The sequence below is a fragment of the Macaca fascicularis genome, chromosome 11 (assembly GCF_037993035.2).
Source record: "Macaca fascicularis isolate 582-1 chromosome 11, T2T-MFA8v1.1".
Classification (NCBI taxonomy): Eukaryota; Metazoa; Chordata; class Mammalia; order Primates; family Cercopithecidae; genus Macaca; species Macaca fascicularis.
In genome coordinates, this window is record NC_088385.1 from 8,524,874 (window position 1) to 8,544,026 (window position 19,153).

Sequence of the window (19,153 nt, forward strand, 5' to 3'; positions counted from 1 at the left end):
GAAACAGGATATGAGGCAGGAGTGGAGCCCAGTTGTAGTGACCAGGCAAAAATGTAGGACAAAATGGCACACCTCTGGTTCATCAAAATGCTGATGCTATGCTTGTATAAGAAAGCAGGATTGCCACCATAAGTTTGTAACTTCAATAATGGCCAACGTCAAAGAATATTCAGGAGAGAAAATGGGCATTGCAGAAGTCTTTTTACTTCTTCAAAATCATAAAGTCTAGAAAGTATGTATCAAAGCTGTAAAAAATTAGACCTTTAAAAATTAAGAAGTCACTTTAAAAATCAGATATTAGGGCTGGGCGTGGTGGCTCATGCCTATAATTCCAGCACTTTGGGAGGCCAAGGCAGGCGGATCACCTGAGGTCAGGCGATTGAGACCTGCCCGGCCAACATGGTGAAACCCCATCTCTACTAAAAATACAAAAATTAGCCGAGTGTGATGGTGCATGCCTGTAAATCCCAGCTACTCTGGAGGTTGAGGCAGGAGAACTGCTTGAACCCGGAAGGCGGAGGTTGCAATGAGCCGAGATAAAGCCACTGCACTCCAGCCTGGGTGACAGAGTGAGACTCTGTCAAAATAATAATAATAATAAGATATTCAACATGAAAAAGGAAAATATAGCTTCAGGAGCAAAGAAGCACAAATACCAGATTCTAACATATAAAAGAACAAAAGAAAGAAAACTAAGGCCTTTGCAGAAGTCAAGCCAATCCTGTCTACTAACAATGGCAGAGGACCCATTCTTTACCCAGGGGATGTGCTGTGCATTTTCAGGCACATGGCCTCCTTTCATCTTGCCAGGCACTTTGTAAAATCATTAATAATTTCTGCATCTTGCAGATAAGAAAACTGAGGCTTAAATAAGTTAAATGCTTTACTCAACATTGTATTATGTAGAAGAACAAGGATTGAAACAGTGACACATGGACTCCATGCCCTTTTCCTTTCCATTTAACATATTCTATGTTTGGATTAGAAGACTTTTTATAAAAAGATCCCAGAAAACTTTAAGGCAAAGGAAAGCAAATTGCACAATGAATTTTCATCATAAAAAACACAATCCCAGAGACCAGAAACTTTCATTTAGGCTAAAGAAGTTGGAAAAATGAAAAAAAAAATGTAAACTCTAAGGAAAACTTAAATCCATAGTGAAAGTGCCAGTACAAATGGGCAAAGATAACATAGTGGGCCTGAGAAATATTTGTATCATTTCTTTATTGTCAATGCTCCAGGTGGAAGAATGTTACCACGTATTTATAGTATGGAATCATTTCTCTTATTCTCTACAGAAAAAAAAAAGGAGTAATAAGTCAGATAACAACCAAATTTATTCTTTCTCTTAAATTCCAAAAGTGGTATGTGGGATTTATGGTCATCCTTGTTAAGCTTCTTTAAAGCTTACGAGCATAGAGATGAATGTTTTCATAAACGGAGTTTTAAAGGAAGAGCGTAATGTGCTTCCCTTTTTTAAAAGTAGCTGCTTGCAAAACCCAGAAACAGTACATCCAGTTACTTGCTGAAAACCTCAGCCTTTTACATCCACAATAAAAACTGAGTACAAAATGTACGAAGCATAGATTTTCCCCATGTGCTTATTATTAAATCCTTAAGTCAAAAATATTTAAGAATTTATTAGTAGGTATCGATCCTAAGGAAACAAGTGAACAAGATACATATGCAGAGTTATTTAGAGTAGTGAAAATTTTGAAATAAATGTGTATCCAATAAGAGGATAAAATTTTCAATAAAATTTAGGACATCGATTCAACAGACTATTATGCAGCTATTAAAGATAATAATGTCACTCTAGGTGCTGATATAGAAAATCAGTATTATTTTATAAGTTAGGAAGGTTGCAGAACATTAAAATATATAATTACATTTTACAAATACACATATTTACATTTTTATACATATATATGTATATATTAAAAGGTCTGAAATGATAAAAATTAAACTATACTTATTTCTGACTGACCTGTACTATATATTTTATTTTATATTAAAGGAAATAACTTTTTAAAATAGCATAGGGTTCCCTAAGTGTAATTTATCAGGGGAATATGATTACGTTTGAAACACAGAAAGATAACTGAGAAGGAGCATAAAAAATAAAATGAAAAGCAAAGTGTGTATTCAAAGTGAATATGAAATCTCCTGATATCTAAAGTTAATCTTTAGTTTAGCTGGGCCCAGTGGCTCACTGTAATCCCAGCGTTTCGGGAGGCCAAGGCAGGAGGATTGCTGAGGCCAGAAGTTTGAGATCAGCCTGGCCAATACAGTGAGACCCCATCTCTACAAAAAATAGAAAAATTAGCCAGGTATGGTGCTGTGTGCCTGTAGTCCTAGCTATTTAGGCAGCTGAGAAGGGAAGACTGCTTGAATCCAGGAGTTCAAGGTTTCAGTTAATCATAATTGTGCCACTGCACTCCAACCTGAGTGACAGAGCAAGATCCTGTCTCAAAAAAAAAAAAAAAAAAACCACCACCACCAACAAAACTCTTCAGTTTAATAGTAAATTATCTGTAATTTGAGTCCTTATCCTGTGGTCCTGCAGAGAACTCAGTCCTTGTGCCTAGAATCTCCAAAACTCTCCCATGGATGTTTACATGATTTGGTCACTTCTCAAAGTATCTCTTCTCCCTTCTCTAGGATCACCTCTGTTCTCTTATACATTTTTCTTCCTAATATTGCTGCTAATAACCTTTCATGAAGATTTAAAGAATTCATGAGGAAAACAAGACAAAACAGAAAACTTAAAAGTGAGTATCAGATAATCCTTGCCCTGTGACCATTAACACTGCCCTGTCACAGAGGTTCTTTAGTGGCGAACCAACAACTCCCTTTTTAGCCCCAACCTTCTCATGTTTCTGGGACTTGCTTCTACTCAAAGCAGAGGCCTCTCTTTGTTATTACATCTTTACCACGGCCCCTACAAGTAAAAATATAATAATCTGTCATTATTTAATATATAGTAACCTTGACACCGATAAAAATAATCATTTTGCTTTATTTTGCAGAACTTTCCCTCCTAGTTTTGGCTAAGTGCTTTCACCTGGCATAATCGAGGATAATTGAGTTCTCCCAAACAAAAGAGCCCCTAAACATGACTTCTGCAATTCCTAAATGTTGAAGTAACTAGGAACAGCTTATAAATCAGTAATTTTTTGCTGTTTGTGGTGCAGGAGTAATTCAAGAAAGAACTGATAAGGCCCTGAATTAATGCAAGGGCACATTAAGAGAAGATATTTAATAGATATTAGAATAAAGAAGTAAATAAACTTGGTTAATGGATGCAGGCACTAATGGAGTGGTGTAGATGACTTCCAGATTTTTTGCCAAGCAACTAGGTTGGAGAAGATCAGAGGGATCTTCAATGTGGTTACAAATATTGGTACACAAGTTTTTGGGTACACGAGTGTTTTAACGTTCAATATGAATTTGAGATTATTCTGAAAAAGTTAATCCTCAGGTGTCTGGCATTATGGGGAGGCACTGAAAAAAGAAAGTGAAAATCTTCAGAGAGTGAATAAGAAAAGAGAAAAATATTCATCTATTTCATGACTTCCCAAAAAATTCAATGTACAAGTAGGCAGAAAAACAAGTGCCCAACAGTAATGACCAAGGGTCAGTTGATAAAAAGGAAAAGTATGGCAGGTAGGTTAAAAAGACATTTGTTATTTAAGAAAAGTGGTTTATTATTCTGTGACAGTTTTTATGAACAAGATAAATGACATCTATCATTTTGAACACCAAATCAAGAATGTGACTCAGATGCTAAGAGAAAAATTGTTAGAGAGCCAGTATGAGCAACGATTCAAGAAATATGCCAAGATGGATAGCTATGTAAGTCTGAATGGGGTATTTCTGGGGACTGATTCCAATTCAGATTGGAGCTCAGCTTTAATCCTTTCTCCACTCCATAAAGAAAATTAAAAAGGCAACCTGAAACAGGCAGCAAAATCTCTGGGAACAACTTTGTTAATCTAAGTATAATTAGACATTACAAGATATAAATGGGGAAAATCCATGTATTACCAATATAGATCCTAGGTTTTCACTGTCACATACATGAAAAGGATATTGATGGCAACACCACCAATTTTCAGTGTTCAGAGCAAAATTCCTGGGGTCATCCTTGATCCCTCTCTTACTTCCATGTTCCATATCCAGTTCTTCAGGAAATCCCATTTGCACCACTTCCGAAATACATCTACATCCATTACTGTCATTCTGATCAGGGTCACCATTGTTCCCTGCCTGGAATCCTGCTCCAGCCTCCTAACTACCTTTGCCTTTCCCAAGTATCAATTCTCATCAAGAAAACTAGGGTAAACTTTTAAAATTTTGTGTCAGATCATGTTACTGGTTAATTCAAAACCCTTCAAAGGGTCCCTATCTCATTCAGAATAAAAGCTAAGTTACTTAAAATGGTCAGTCTATAGGGAAGTAACCAGCTTACCCCACCACTACACCACTCTCCTTACCTCTCTGAGTCTTCTTAGACTATTTCCCTACTCATTAATTTCTACTCACACTGGCAATCTTGCTGTTCTCAAGCACCCCAATTCTAGTCCTGCTTCAGGGCCTTTGCACTGGCTGTTCCCTTTTCCTTGAATATTGTTTCCCCAAACAGCCACTGGGGCTAATGCCCTCACTCCCTTCAAATCTTAACTCAGCTTCTCAGCTAGTCTTTTCCATAATTATTTTTAAAAACATTTCCCCCATCCTTATAACTCCATTACTGTATTCACTTTTCTTTTTGTTTGTGGAATTTTTATTTTCTAACATACTATGTAATTTATTTATTGATTTGGTCTATTTTTACCTGGGGGTACATCTCTCCCCTTCTCCACATCCCACATCTAAAAATTGGCTCCATAATGGGTGGGGATTTTGTTCTCTGATATGTTCTAAGCACTTAGAAAAATACTTTATACATATTTTTTAGTAGACTAATGAGAATCAGTTATGACTGTTTCTAAATCAGTTAGTGCCATGTATCCCAGTCACTGTAGTTCATGAACAAGTTTTCCCCCACACTGAACAACTGATTATGTTCATTGGTACTAACACTCGGTGGGAGGTGATGAAGAGACCCACATATCATGGCACCTTACTCTTATTTTTGGAACTTTTTTTTTTTTGAGAAAGAGTCTCACTCTGTCCCCCAGGCTGGAGTACAGTGGCACGATTTTGGCTCACTGCACCCTCAGCCACCAGGTTCAAGCGATTCTCTTGCCTCAACCTTCCAAGTACCTGGGATTACAGGCACATACCACCACGCCCAGCTAATTTTTGTATTTTTAGTAGAGACAGGGTTTCATCATGTTGGTCAGGCTGGTCTTGAACTTCTGACCTCGTGATCTGCCCACCTTGGCCTCCCAAAGTGCTGGGATTACAGTCATGAGCCACCGTGCCTGGCCCAGAACATTATTACAATTTAATATTTTAAATACTACAATTAATAATATCTCATTGGACCTCCTTTCAAATGTATTTATTTAGAGAAACCAACACAAGTTGAGATATTCCAGATCATGTACCCTTTAGGAATTGTCTTGTGCATAGTTAAATAAATAAAATTTCACTAATAGATCAAATATGAATTAAATTAAGAGTTGTTTCTATAAAGATCAAGTGAGCATTTCAGGAAAATGAGTCACTAAAAAGTAATTAGATTAAATATAAGAAAATTTTAAAATATCAAAAAATTCTAAAAATCTAGAGAGATCCTACACAGGGATTACTTGAAAAAATGTCTTTAAGTTCTGACTCTAAAGAATCGGAAACTAGTTATTTTATATAATGCTTTATATATAAGATTATTCAAGAATAAGGAGGCAGAACTACAGGTGGTTAAACCAATCAAAAATGAATAATTCATTTTTGCCTTATATAAAAGGATAGGGGAAAGAATGTATGTTTATATGTTTCCAGTTATGTTTCAATAATGGCACTTACATAACATCTGAAATGATTCTCTCACACCCATTTTCTTCTCTCAACCCAAAAGTTGACATGATGTCCATTTTATCCTAAATACTTTATTAAAACAGGCAAATATTTTCTTGTTTCCTCGTGTTTTTCTAAAAATAAGGACATTTTCTTTTATAACCATAGTGGGAATATCAAAATCAGGAGAAATTTCTAAAATCAAGAGATTAGCATGGATGCTAACTCTTATGTATTTAATTCATAGATCTTAATCAGATTTTGCTAATTTTTTCAGTGATGTCCCCTATAGCAAAAGTAAATCCTAGACCATCTGTTTTTTTGATTATTTGGCTAAGTGGTATCTATCAGTTTTCTTCATTGTGTCACTATACTATGTTTCCTTCTACATAAGTAATTTGTGGAAATATACTTTAAGGATATGTAAATAACTTCTTCTCCCACCACAACTACCAAGCCCAATCTACTTAAGTTAGAGAGGCTTTTCAAAAAAAAAATACATTTTTTATCTAACAATTATTTACAAAGATTTTATTATGATTATGTTATTTTGATTATGCACTAATAAACATTAAAATTGTATTAAATCCAGAAGATTCAGGTTAGGCATTTTTAAATCCTTCATAGTCACTATATCAGGGACAAAGGATGTTTGTTTTTCTACTAGTGAGGTTCAATTTGATCCTTTGATTAAGGCTTCTGTGTATTCCGGGATTGAATAAATATACTGGGAGACATTTGTCACTATGGAAGAAGAGAGTTACAAATATGGAATGAGAGAAGTTAGAATGAATCCTGTGATACTGGATTGGATTTTGGAGATGTCAACATGATTTCGTGGTTTTTGATTGATTGATTGATAGATAGATAGATAGATAGATAGATAGATAGATAGATGCATAGATATACATTGTGTGTGTGTGTATGTTAAGTAGTTCTGACTGCTTAAACGACCAGCAATGACATCCCAAAATCAAGTATCTCACTTAGTGTTTGTATGTTGGTTTCTAAATGCCATTCTCCACAAAATGAATCAGAGTTCCTTTGAGAAATGGCTAATTCCAAGACTAGGAAAGTACAAGCTAACTTTGCTATTTTTTACTTCATTTAAAATTTTTGCTTCACTTTAATTTTTAATTCCAGATGACAAATTTTGTTCTAGGTTTAGTTATGATTACAGTTATTGGCACATACTCAAAACAACATAATTATATTGAAATGTTGGTATATAGTTCCTAAACATAAAAAGTACAGTTTTGGAGGTTTCAAGATGGTGGAGGCTGAGGGATGAACAGAGAGGCTGAGTTGAAGACCTTTACAAAGTAAAAGAAGCCGGGATACTGTGGATAAAGGCAGTCGGGAGGCAGGACTAGATTGCAGCTCCAGACAGAGCAGCGTGTGGGTGCTCTCATTGTGAATTTCAGCTCCAGATCGACTGCAAGAACAAACCAGCAATCCCAAGAGGACCCACAGACACTCTGAAGGAAGCGGACTGCTCCTGCAGGAACTGGGAGACCACCCCCAAAACTGTGAGTCCCTCAACTGTGGAACTGGGCTGGGAGACCCTCCTCTTCTGAAAACACACCCTCAATGGAGAAACTGAAGGTCTTTTTGCAGGAGAAACTTCCAACTTTACCTGGAGCCGAATCAATTTGGAGAGCCAAGTGAACTACAGGGGTAGAGGAAGCAGCAGAAAGGCCCTGTACGCTGAGTCCCCAAGCAGGAATTCCTGCCTGGCACCACAGGGATCCAACGGGAGAGGAGCAGGAAGTAAAACTACACAGGAAGAAGGAAATCTCTAGCTAAAACTTTGTAACAATTTGAATGCAATGAGAAGCCTCCTTGCCAGTACCTGGGGGAGGGTGCAAATCCAGTGCGCAGACTTTCCAGGTCGGGGAAGAACCAAGTCCTTTTCTTTCCCAGCTGGGAGGTGAATAGCCTGGGACAGGTTTTCAAGCCCATACAGCACTCTGCCTGGAAACAGACTGGGGGTTGTTGGCAGGGGCACTGTGGGAGAGAGATGGTCCCTTTGGTTTGCATGGGAGCTGGGTGAGGTCTGTGACTGCCAGCTTTCCCCCACTTCCCTGGCAACCTGCATGACTCAGCAGAGGCAGCCATAATCCTCCTAGGTACCCAACTCCAATGACCTAGGACTCTCTCCCCCATCCCCCACAGCAGTGGCAGCAAGACCTGCCCAAGGAGAGTCTGAGCTCAGACACACCTAGCCCTGCCCCCACATGATGGTCCTTTCCTACTGACTCTGGTAGAAGAAGACAAAGGACGTATAATCTTGGCAGTTCTAGGGCCCCACCCACTGCGAGTTTTTCCCCCATACTACCACAGCTGATGCTATCTGGAAAGCGCCACCTCCTGGCAGGAGACCAACCGGCACAAAAATAGAGCATTAAACCACCAAAGCTAAGGACCCTCACAGAGTCCATTGCACTCCCCTGCCACCTCAACCAGAAAAAGCACTGTTATCCATGGCTCCATAGATAGTTCACATCACAGAACTCTGTGCAGATAATCCCCAGTACCAACCTGGAGCTGGGTAGACTTTCTGGGTGGCTAGATCCAGAAGAGAGAAAACAATCACTGCAGTTCAGCTCATAGGAAGCCACATCCATAGGAAAAGGGAGAGAGTAGTACATCAAGGGAGCATCCCATGAGACAAAAGAATCTGAACAACAGCCTTCAGCCCCAGACCTTCCCTCTGATAGAGCCTACCCAAATGAGAAGAAACCAGAAAACCAACCCTGGTAATATGACAAAAGAAGGCTCTTCAACACCATTTGAAAAATCACACTAGTTCACCAGCAATGGATCCAACTCAAGAAGAAATCCCTGATTTATCTGAAAAAGAATACAGGAGGTTAGTTATTAAGCTGATCAGGGAGGGACCCGAGAAAGGCAAAGCCCAATGCAAGGAAATCCAAAAGGTGATACAAGAAGTGAAAAGAGAAATATTCAAGGAAATAAACAGTTTTTTAAAAATAAAAATTTCAGAAAACTTTGGACACACTTTTAGAAACGTGAAATGCTCTGGAAAGTCTCAGAAATAGAATTGAACAAGTAGAAGAAAGAAATTCAGAGCTAGAAGATAAGGTCTTTGAATTAACCTAATCCAACAAAGACAAAAAAAAAAAAAAAGAATAAGAAAATATGAACAAAGCCTCCAAGAAGTCTGGAATTATGTTAAATGACCTAACTTAAGAATAGTTGGTGTTCTTGAGAAATAAGAGAATTCTAAAAGCTTGGAAAACATATTTGGGGGAATAATCAAGGAAAATATCCCCAGCCTTGCTAGAAACCTAGACATCCAAATACAAGAAGCACAAAGAACACCCGGTATATTCATTGCAAAAGACCTTTGCCTAGGCACATTGTCATTACATTATCCAAAGTTAAAATGAAGGAAAGAATCTTAAGAGCTGTGGGACAGAAGCACCAGGTAACCTATAAAGGAAAACCTATCAGATTAACAGCAGATTTCTCAGCAGAAACCCTACAAGCTAGAAGGGATTGCAGCCCTATCTTCCGCCTTCTCAAATGAAACAATTATTAGCCAAGAATTTTGTATCCAGTGAAACTAAGCATCATATATGAAGGAAAGATACAGTCTTTTTCAGATAAACAAATGTAGAGAGAATTCACCATTACCAAGCCACCACTACAAGAACTGCTAAAAGGAACTCTATATCTTGAAACAAATCCTGGAAACCATTGAAACAGAGCCTCTTAAAAGCATAAATCACACAGGATCTATAAAACAAAAATACAAATTAAAAAGCAAAAACAAAAAACAACAACAACAAAAAACAAAGTACACAGGCAACAAAGAGCATGATGAATGCAACAGTACCTCACATTTCAATACTAACATTGAATGTAAATGGCCTAAATGCTCCACTTAAAAGATACAGAACTGCAGAATGGATAAGAACTCACCAACCAACTATCTGCTGCCTTCAGAAGGTTCACCTAGCATGTAAGGACTCACATAAATTTAAAGTAAAGGGGTGGAAAGAGGCATTTTATGCAAATAGACACCAAAAGGAAGCAGGGGTAGCTATTCTTATATCAGACAAGACAAACTTTAAAGCAACAGCAGTTAGAAGAGACAAAGAGAGACATTATATAATGGGTAACAGGCCTTGTCCAAAAGGAAAATATCACAATCCTAAACATATGTGCATCTAACACTGGAGCTCCCAAATTTATAAAACAATTACTAATAGACCTAAGAAATGAGATAGACAGCAACATAATAATAGTGGGGGACTCCATTAGACAGGTCTTCAAGACAGAAGGTTAACAAAGAAACAATAGATTTAAACTAAACTTTGAAACAAATGAACTTAACAGATATATGTGGAACATGTCATCCAAAAATTGAAGTATGGACATTGTACTCAACAGCACATGAAACTTTTTCCAAGATAGACCATATAATAGGCCATAAAATGAGCCTCAATAAATTTAAGAAAATTTAAATTATATCAAGTACTCTCTCAGACCACAGTGAAACAAAACTGGAAATCAACTTCAAAAGGAACCTTCAAAACCATGCATATACATTGAAATTAAATAACCTACTCCTGAATGACCATTGAGTCAAAAATGAAATCAAGATGGAAATTTAAAAATTCTTCAAACTCAACAACAATCATGACACAACTTATCAAAACCTCTGGGATACAACAAAGGCAGTGCTAAGAGGAAAGTTCATACCCCTAAATGCCAACATCGAAAATACTGAAAGAGTGCAAACTGACACTCTGAGGTCACAACTCAAGGAACTAGAGAGAGAAAAAAAGCCCAAACCCAGTAAAGAAAAAGAAATAATCAAGATTAGAGCAGAATTAAATGAAATTGAAACAAAAAAATACAAAAGATAAATGAAACAAAAAGCTTGTTCTTTGAAAATATAAAATTGATAGACCAGTGGCAAGATTAACCAAGAAAAGAAGAGAGAAAAATCCAAATACCCTCACTAAGAAGCAAAACAGGAGATATTACAACTGACACCACTGAAATACAAAACATCATTCAAGGCTACTATGAATACCTAAAACCTAGAGGAGATGGATAAACTCCTGGAAAAATGCAACTCTCCTCTCCTAGCTTAAATCAGGAAGAATTAGATACCCTAAACAAACCAATAACAAGCAGTGGGATTGAAATGGCATTTCAAAAATTAGCAACAAAAAAAGTCCAGGACCAGACGGATTCACAGCAGAATTCTGCCAGACATTCAAAGAAGAATTGGTACCAATCCTTTTGACACTGTTCTACAAACAGAGAAAGAATGAACCCTCCCTAATTCATTCTATGAAACCAGTATCACCCTAATACAAAAATCAGGAAAGGACATAACCAAAAAAGAAAACTACAGACCGATATCCTTGATGAACACAGACTCTAAATTCCTTAACAAAATACTAGCTAACCAAATCCAACAACATATCAAAAAGATAATCCACCCATGATCAAGTGGGTTTCATACCAGGATGCAGGGGTGGTTTAACATATGCAAGTCAATAAATGTGATACATTTGGTGGTGGCTCATACCTGTGATTCCAGCACTTTGGGAGGTCAAGAAGGTCAAGGTGGGTGGATCACTTGAGACCAGAAGTTCAAGACCAACCTGGCCAACATGGTGAAACATGGCCAACATGGCAAAACCCCATCTCTACTAAAAATCCAAAACTTAGCCAGGCATGGTGATGCCCACCTGTAATCCCAGCTACTCAGGAGACTGAGGCACGAGAATCACTTGAACCTGGGAGGCAGAATTTGCAGAGAGATCAGCCTGGGCAACAGAGCGAGACTCTGTCTCAATAAATACATAATAAATAAATAAATAAGTGATACATCACACAAATAGAATTAAAAACAAAACCACATAATCATTTCAATAGATGCAGAAAAAGCATTCAACAGAATCCAGTATTGCTTTATAATTATAACTCTTGGCAAAATCAGCATGCAAGGGACATACCTTAATGCAATAAAAGCCATCTATGACAAACCCACAGCCAACATAATATTGAATGGAGAAAAGTTGGAAATATTCCCTCTAAGAACTGCAACAAGACAAGGATGCTCACTCTCATCACTCCTCTTCAGCATAGTACTGGAAGTCCTAGTCAGAGAAATCAGACAAGAGAAAGAAATAAAGGGTATCCAAATCATTAATGAGGAAGTCAAACTGTCACTGTTTGCTGATGATATGATTGTTGACCTTGAAAACTCTAAAGACTCCTCCAGAAAACTCCTAGAACTGATAAAAGAATTCAGCAAAGTTTCCGGATACAAGATTTATGTGCACAAATCAGTAGCTCTTCTATACACCAACAGTTACCAACTGGAGAATCAAATCAAGAACTCAACCCCTTTCACAATAGCTGCAAAAAAACAAAATAAAAGTAAAATACTTAGAAACATACCTAACAAGGCCGGGCGCGGTGGCTCAAGCCTGTAATCCCAGCACTTTGGGAGGCCGAGACGGGCGGATCACGAGGTCAGGAGATCGAGACCATCCTGGGTAACACAGTGAAACCCTGTCTCTACTAAAAATACAAAAACTTAGCCGGGCGAGGTGGCAGGCGCCTGTAGTCCCAGCTACTCGGGAGGCTGAGGCAGGAGAATGGCGTGAACCCGAGAGGCGGAGCTTGCAGTGAGCTGAGATCCGGCCACTGCACTCCAGCCTGGGTGACAGAGCGAGACTCCATCTCAAAAAAAAAAAAAAAAAGAAAAAAAAAAGAAACATACCTAACCAAGGAGGCAAAAGACCTCTACAAGGAAAACTACAAAACATTGCTGAAAGAAATCATAGACAACACAAACAAATGGAAACACATCCCATGCTCGTGGATGGGTAGAATCAATATTGTGAAAATGACCTTACTGCCAAAAGCAATCCACAAATTCAGTGCAATCTCCATCAAAATACCACTATCATTCTTCACAAAATTAGAAAAAAAACAATTCCAACATTCATATGGAACTAAAAAAGAGCTCCCATAGTCAAAGCAAGACTAAGCAAAAAGAACAAATCTGGAGGGATCACATTACCTGATTTCAAACTATACTGTAAGACCATAGTCACCAACACAGCATGGTCCTGGTACAAAAGTAGGCATGTTGACCAATGGAACAGAATAGAGAACTCAGAAATAAACAGAAATACTTACAGCCAACTGATCTTTGACAAAGCAAACAAAAATATAAAGTGGGGAAAGGACACTCTTTTCAACAAATGGTGCTGGGATAATTGGCTAGCCACATGTAGGAGAATAAAACTGGATCCTCATCTCTCACCATATACAAAAATCAACCTAAGAAGGATTAAGGACTTAAACCTAAGACCTGAAACTGTGGCCAAGTATGGTGGCTCATGCCTCTAATCCCAGCACTTCGGGAGGTCAAGGTGGGTGGACCACCAGAGGTCAGGAGTCGAGACCAGCTTGGTTAACATGGTGAATTCCTGTCTCTACTTAACAAAAAAAAATACAAAAATTAGCTGGGCATGGTGGTGAGTGCCTGTAATCCCAGCTACTTGGGAGGCTGAGACAAGAGAATCACTTGAACCTGGGAGGCGGTAGTTGCAGTAAGCCGAGATCACACGATTGCACCCCAGCCTGTGTGACAAGCATGAAAATTCACACACACAAAAAAATAATAAAATAAATAAATAATTTTTTAAAAACCTGAAACTATAAAAGTTCTAGAAGATAATATTGGGGAAACTCTTCTAGACAATGGTTTAAGCAAGGATTTCATGACCAAGAACCCAAAAGCAAACGCAATAAAAACAAAGACAAATAGCTGGGACCTAATTAAACTAAAGAGCTTTTGCACATCAAAAGTAACAGTCAGCAGAGTAAACAGATAACCCACAGAGTGGGAGAAAATCTTCACAATCTACACATCTGACAAAGGACTAATACGCGTAATCCACGACGAACTCAAACAAATCAGTTAAAAAAAAAAAAAAAATCCCATCAAATAATGGGCTAAGCACATAAATGGACAATTCTCAAAAGAAGATATACAAATGACCAACAAACACATGAAAAAATGCTCAACATCACTAATGATCAGGGAAATGCAAATCAAAACCACAAGGAGATATTACCTCACTCCTGCAAGAATGGCCATAATCAAAACATCAAAAAACAGACATTGGTGTGGATGTGGTGAACAGGGAACACTTCTACACTGCTGGTGGGAATGTAAACTAGTACAGTTACTATGGAAAACAATGTGGAGATTTCTTAAAGAACTAAAAGAACTAGCATTTGACCCAGCAATCCCACTACTGGGTATCTACCCAGAGGAAAAGAAGTCATTATTTGAAAAAGATACTTGCACACGCATGTTTATAACAGCACAATTCACAATTGCAAAATCATGGAACCAAGCCAAATGTCCATCAATCAATGAGTAGATAAATAAACTATGGTGTGCATATATATATATGTAATGATGCAATGGACTTTGGGGATTTGGGGAGAAGAGTTGGGGGAAGGGATAAAAGACTACAAATATGGTGCAGTGTATACTGCTTGGGTGATGGGTGCACCAAAATCTCAGAAATCACCACTAAAGAACTTCCTCATGTAACCAAATACCACCTATACCTCAATAACTTATGGAGAAAACAAAACAATAATCTTCAAGTGGGGGAAAATCAGTTAAAAGCAAATAAATACATTAAATAAATAAAATGAACAAAGTAAAAGAAGTCAGGAATTATCCATTCTCCCAGTCTTGGCACCACAATAGACGTGTTTTGTTTTCATTTTTGTTTTTTAATAAACAAGTAAACTATACAAATTATCAACATGGGACAGAAATCTACATCATCCACCAAGTGGAAAATTTATTTTTTTATTTTTTATTTTTTTGTAGAGATAGAGTCTTGCTATGTTTCTCAGGCTGAACTCAAACTCCTGACCTCAAGCGACCCCACCTGAGCCTCCCAAAATGCTGAGATTGCAGGTATGAGTCACTGCACCCAGTTAAGAGTGGAAAATTTATGAACCCCACAGACTAAGCCTGAAAGAAAGCTAGAAAGAAAGAATTAAAGAACAAAAAACAGTGCGTGATGGTATGAGTTGCAGTTTTATTTTTTATTTATTTATTTTTTTGAGACGGAGTCTCACGCTCTTGCCCAGGCTGGAGTGCAGTGGCGCGATCTCGGCTCACTGCAAGCTCCGCCTCCCGGGTTCCCGCCATTCTCCTGCCTCAGCCTCCTGAGTAGCTGGGACTACAGGCGCCTGCCACCGCGCCCGGCTAATTTTTTGTATTTTTAGTAGAGACGGGGTTTCACTGTGGTCTCGATCTCCTGACCTTGTGATCCGCCCGCCTCGGCCTCCCAAAGTGCTGGGATTACAGGCTTGAGCCACCACGCCCGGCCAAGTTGCAGTTTTAAAAATGAGGGATCCCAAACAGATTATCTGGAATATGGAGAAATTAGATGTAAGAAATTTAATGCAGTGCAACAGCCACAATTAAATGAGAAAGTAGAAAGCTGCATGAAAACTTTGAATATACTCTATGACTCTATGAAAAAGAGAATCTAAATATTTACAAAGAATCAAGAAAGCTAGAAGTAGACTATGAACAGAAGAGGGCTCAACTTAGCCAATATTTTGTTGCTGTCAAGAATGCTCAGCATGTGGAAGTGGAGAGTATTCCTTTGGGAAGTGGAGAGTATTCTTTTGCCAGATATGTCACATGCTACTTCCATTTTGATCCAGGACATTCCACTTCCTGGTGGAAGGCCCAGACACCCTTTAACCTTAAGAAAACCTCAGCCTGTGGACCTCCAACTCAGGCAGTTTATATACTTCCTCTTCTTGGTCATGGTGTTCCACATTTATGTCCTGGCCTTCCTCCTGGTCCACCTCCTCCTCAAGTCTTGCAGATTTATGGCTCGAAAGTGGGCTTTGCCCCAGATTTTCCTCCTTGTAGGTGAGATGAAGACATGTTATATAGTCCTGAACTTGCCCAGCAGGGTCACAATGATGATGTTTCCAGCATCAGTGAAAATGATGGCTCTCCTGAGGACATGGATCAAGATAAGCATGATGACAGTACTGATGATACTGACACTGACAGATCAGATGGAGAATGTGAGGGGTGAATTTGTGTACCATGATGATGACGACGAGAGAGACAAGACTGAAGAAAAGAAGTCAGGTCTGAATGCATGTTCTAACCCAATGCAAGGAAGCTAAGAAAATCTTGAAAAAAGGTTTTCTAGGTTCATCTAACCTTGAAAACAGGTTAGATAAATTGCTAACTAGAATAACCAGTTTAGACAAGAACATAAACAACCTAATGGAGCTGAAAAACACAGCATGAGAACTTTGTGAAGCATACACAAGTATCAATAGCTGAATTGATCAAGCAGAAGAAAGGATATAAAAGACTGAAGATCAGCTTAATGAAATAAAGCATGAAGACAAGATTAGAGAAAAAGAATGAAAAGTAATGAGACAAAGCCTTCAAGAAACATGGGACTATGTGAAAAGACCAAATATACATTTGATTGGTGTACCTGAAAGTCACAGGGAGAATGGAACCAAGTTGGACTATCTTTAGGATATTATCCAGGAGAATTTCCCCAACCTAGAAAAAGAGACCAACATTTCAACTCAGGAAGTACAGAGAACACCACAAAGATACTCCTCAAGAGGCGTAACCCCAGGACATATAATCATCAGATTCACCAAGGCTGAAATGAAGGAAAAAATGTTAAGGGCAGCCAGAGAGAAAGGTCAGGTTACCTACAAAGCCAAGCCCATCAGACTAAGAGCAGATCTTTCTGCAGAAACCCTACAAGCCAGAAGAGAGTGGGGACCAATATTCAATGTTCTTAAGGAAAATAATTTTCAACCCAGAATTTCATACCTGGCCAAACTAAGTTTCATAAGCAAAGGAGAAATAAAATTCTTTACAGATGAGCAAATGCTAAGAGATTTTGTCACCATCAGGCCTACCTTACAAGAGCTCCTGGAGAAAGCACTACAAATGGAAAGGAACAACCAGTACCAGTCACTGCAAAAGCATGCCAAATTGCAAAGACCATCAATGCTAGGAAGAAACAGCATCAGCTAACGAGCAAAATAACCAGCTAACATCATAATGACAGGATTAAATTCACACAAAACAATATTAACCATAAATATAAATAGGCTAAACCCCAATGAAAAGACACAGACTGGCAAATTGGATAAAGAGTCAAGACCCATCAGCGTGCTGTATTCAGGTGACACATCTCACGTACAAAGAAACACATAGGCCCAAAATAAAGGGATGGAGGAAGATCTACCAAGCAAATGGAAAACAAACCAAAAAAAAAGCAGGGGTTGCAATCCTAGTCTCTGATAAAACAGACTATATACTAACAAAGATCAAAAGAGACAAAGAAGGCCATTACATAATGGTAAAGGGATCAATTCAACAAGAAGAGCTAACTATCCTAAATATATCTGCACCCAATACAGGAGCACCCAGATTCATAAAGCCAGTCCTTAGAGATCTACAAAGAGACTTAGACTCCCACACAATAATAATGGGAGATTTTAACACCCCACTGTAAACATTAAACAGATCAATGAGAAAAAGTTAAGAAGGATATCCAGGTCTTGAAGTCAGCTCTGCACCAAGAAGACCTAATAGACATCTGCAGAACTCTCCACCCCAAATAAACAGAATATACATTCTTCTCAGCACCACATTGCACTTATTCCAAAATTGACCACATAGTTGGAAGTAAAGCACTCCTCAGCAAATGTAAAAGAACAGAAATCATAACAAACTGTCTCTCAGACCACAGTGCAATCAGATTAGAACTCAGGATTAAGAAACTCACTCAAAACTGCACAACTACATGGAAGGTGGATAACCTGCTCCTGAATGACTACCGGGTAAATAACGAAAGGAAGACAGATATAAAGATGTTCTTTGAAACCAATGAGAACAAAGACACAACATACCACAATCTCTGGGACACACTTAAAGCAGTGTGTAGAGGGAAATTTATAGCACTAAATGCCCACAAGAGAAAGCAGGAAAGAAAGATAGAAAATTGACAGCCTAACATCACAATTAAAAGAACTAGAGAAGCAAGAGCAAACACATTCAAAAGCTAGGAGAAGGCAAGAAATGACTAAGATCAGAGCAGAACTAAAGGAGACAGAGACACAAAAAACCCTTAAAAAAAAATCAATGAATCCTGGAGCTGGTTTTTTGAAAAGATCAACAAAATTCATAGACCACTAGCAAGACTAATAAAGAAGAAAAGAGAGAAGAATAAAACAGATGCAATAAAAAATGATGAAGGGGATATCACCACCGATCCCACAGAAATACAAACTACCATCAGAGAATACTATAAACACCTTTCTACAGATAAACTAGAAAATCCAGAAGAAATGGATAAATTCCTGGACACACACACCCTCCTAAGACTAAACCAAGAAGAAGTTGAACCCCTGAATAGACCAATAACAGGCTCTGAAATTGAAGCAATGATTAATAGACTACCAACCAAAAAACGTCCAGGACCACACACATTCACAGTTGAATTCTACCAGAGGTAAAAAGAGGAGCTGGTAACATTCCTTCTGAAACTATTCCAATCAATAGAAAAAGAGGGAATTCTCCCTAACTCATTTTATGAGGCCAGCATCATCCCAATACCAAAGCCTGGCAGAGAGACAACAACAACAAAAAAAGAGAATTTTAGACCAATATCCCTGATGAACATCAATGCAAAAATCCTCAATAAAATACTGGCAAACCAAATTCAACAGCACTTCAAAAAGCTTATCCACCATGATCAATTTGGCTTCATCCCTGGGATGCAAGGCTTGTTCAACACAGAGAAATCAATAAATGTAATCCATCATATAAACAGAACCAAAGACAAAAGCCACATGATTATCTCAATAGATGCAGAAAAGGCCTTTGACAAAATTCAACAGCCCTTCATGCTAAAAACTCTTAATAAACTAGGTATTGACGGGACGTATCTCAAAACAGTAAGAGCTATTTATGACAAATCACATTCAATATAATATGAATGGGCAAAAGCTAGAAGCATTCCCTTTGAAAACTGGCACAAGACAGGAATGCCCTCTCTCACCACTCCTATTCAACATAGTGTTGGAA

General features: G+C 38.2%; 1 protein-coding gene and 1 pseudogene across 7 annotated transcripts in view; one reads left to right on the forward strand and one right to left on the reverse strand.

Moving 5' to 3' along the window:
• The window catches only part of CD163 (CD163 molecule), a 168,400-nt gene that overhangs the window by 81,268 nt on the left and 67,979 nt on the right, over positions 1-19,153 (reverse strand). The window lies entirely within an intron of this gene.
• LOC141408124 (WW domain-binding protein 11-like) lies at positions 14,815-16,375 on the forward strand (annotated as a pseudogene).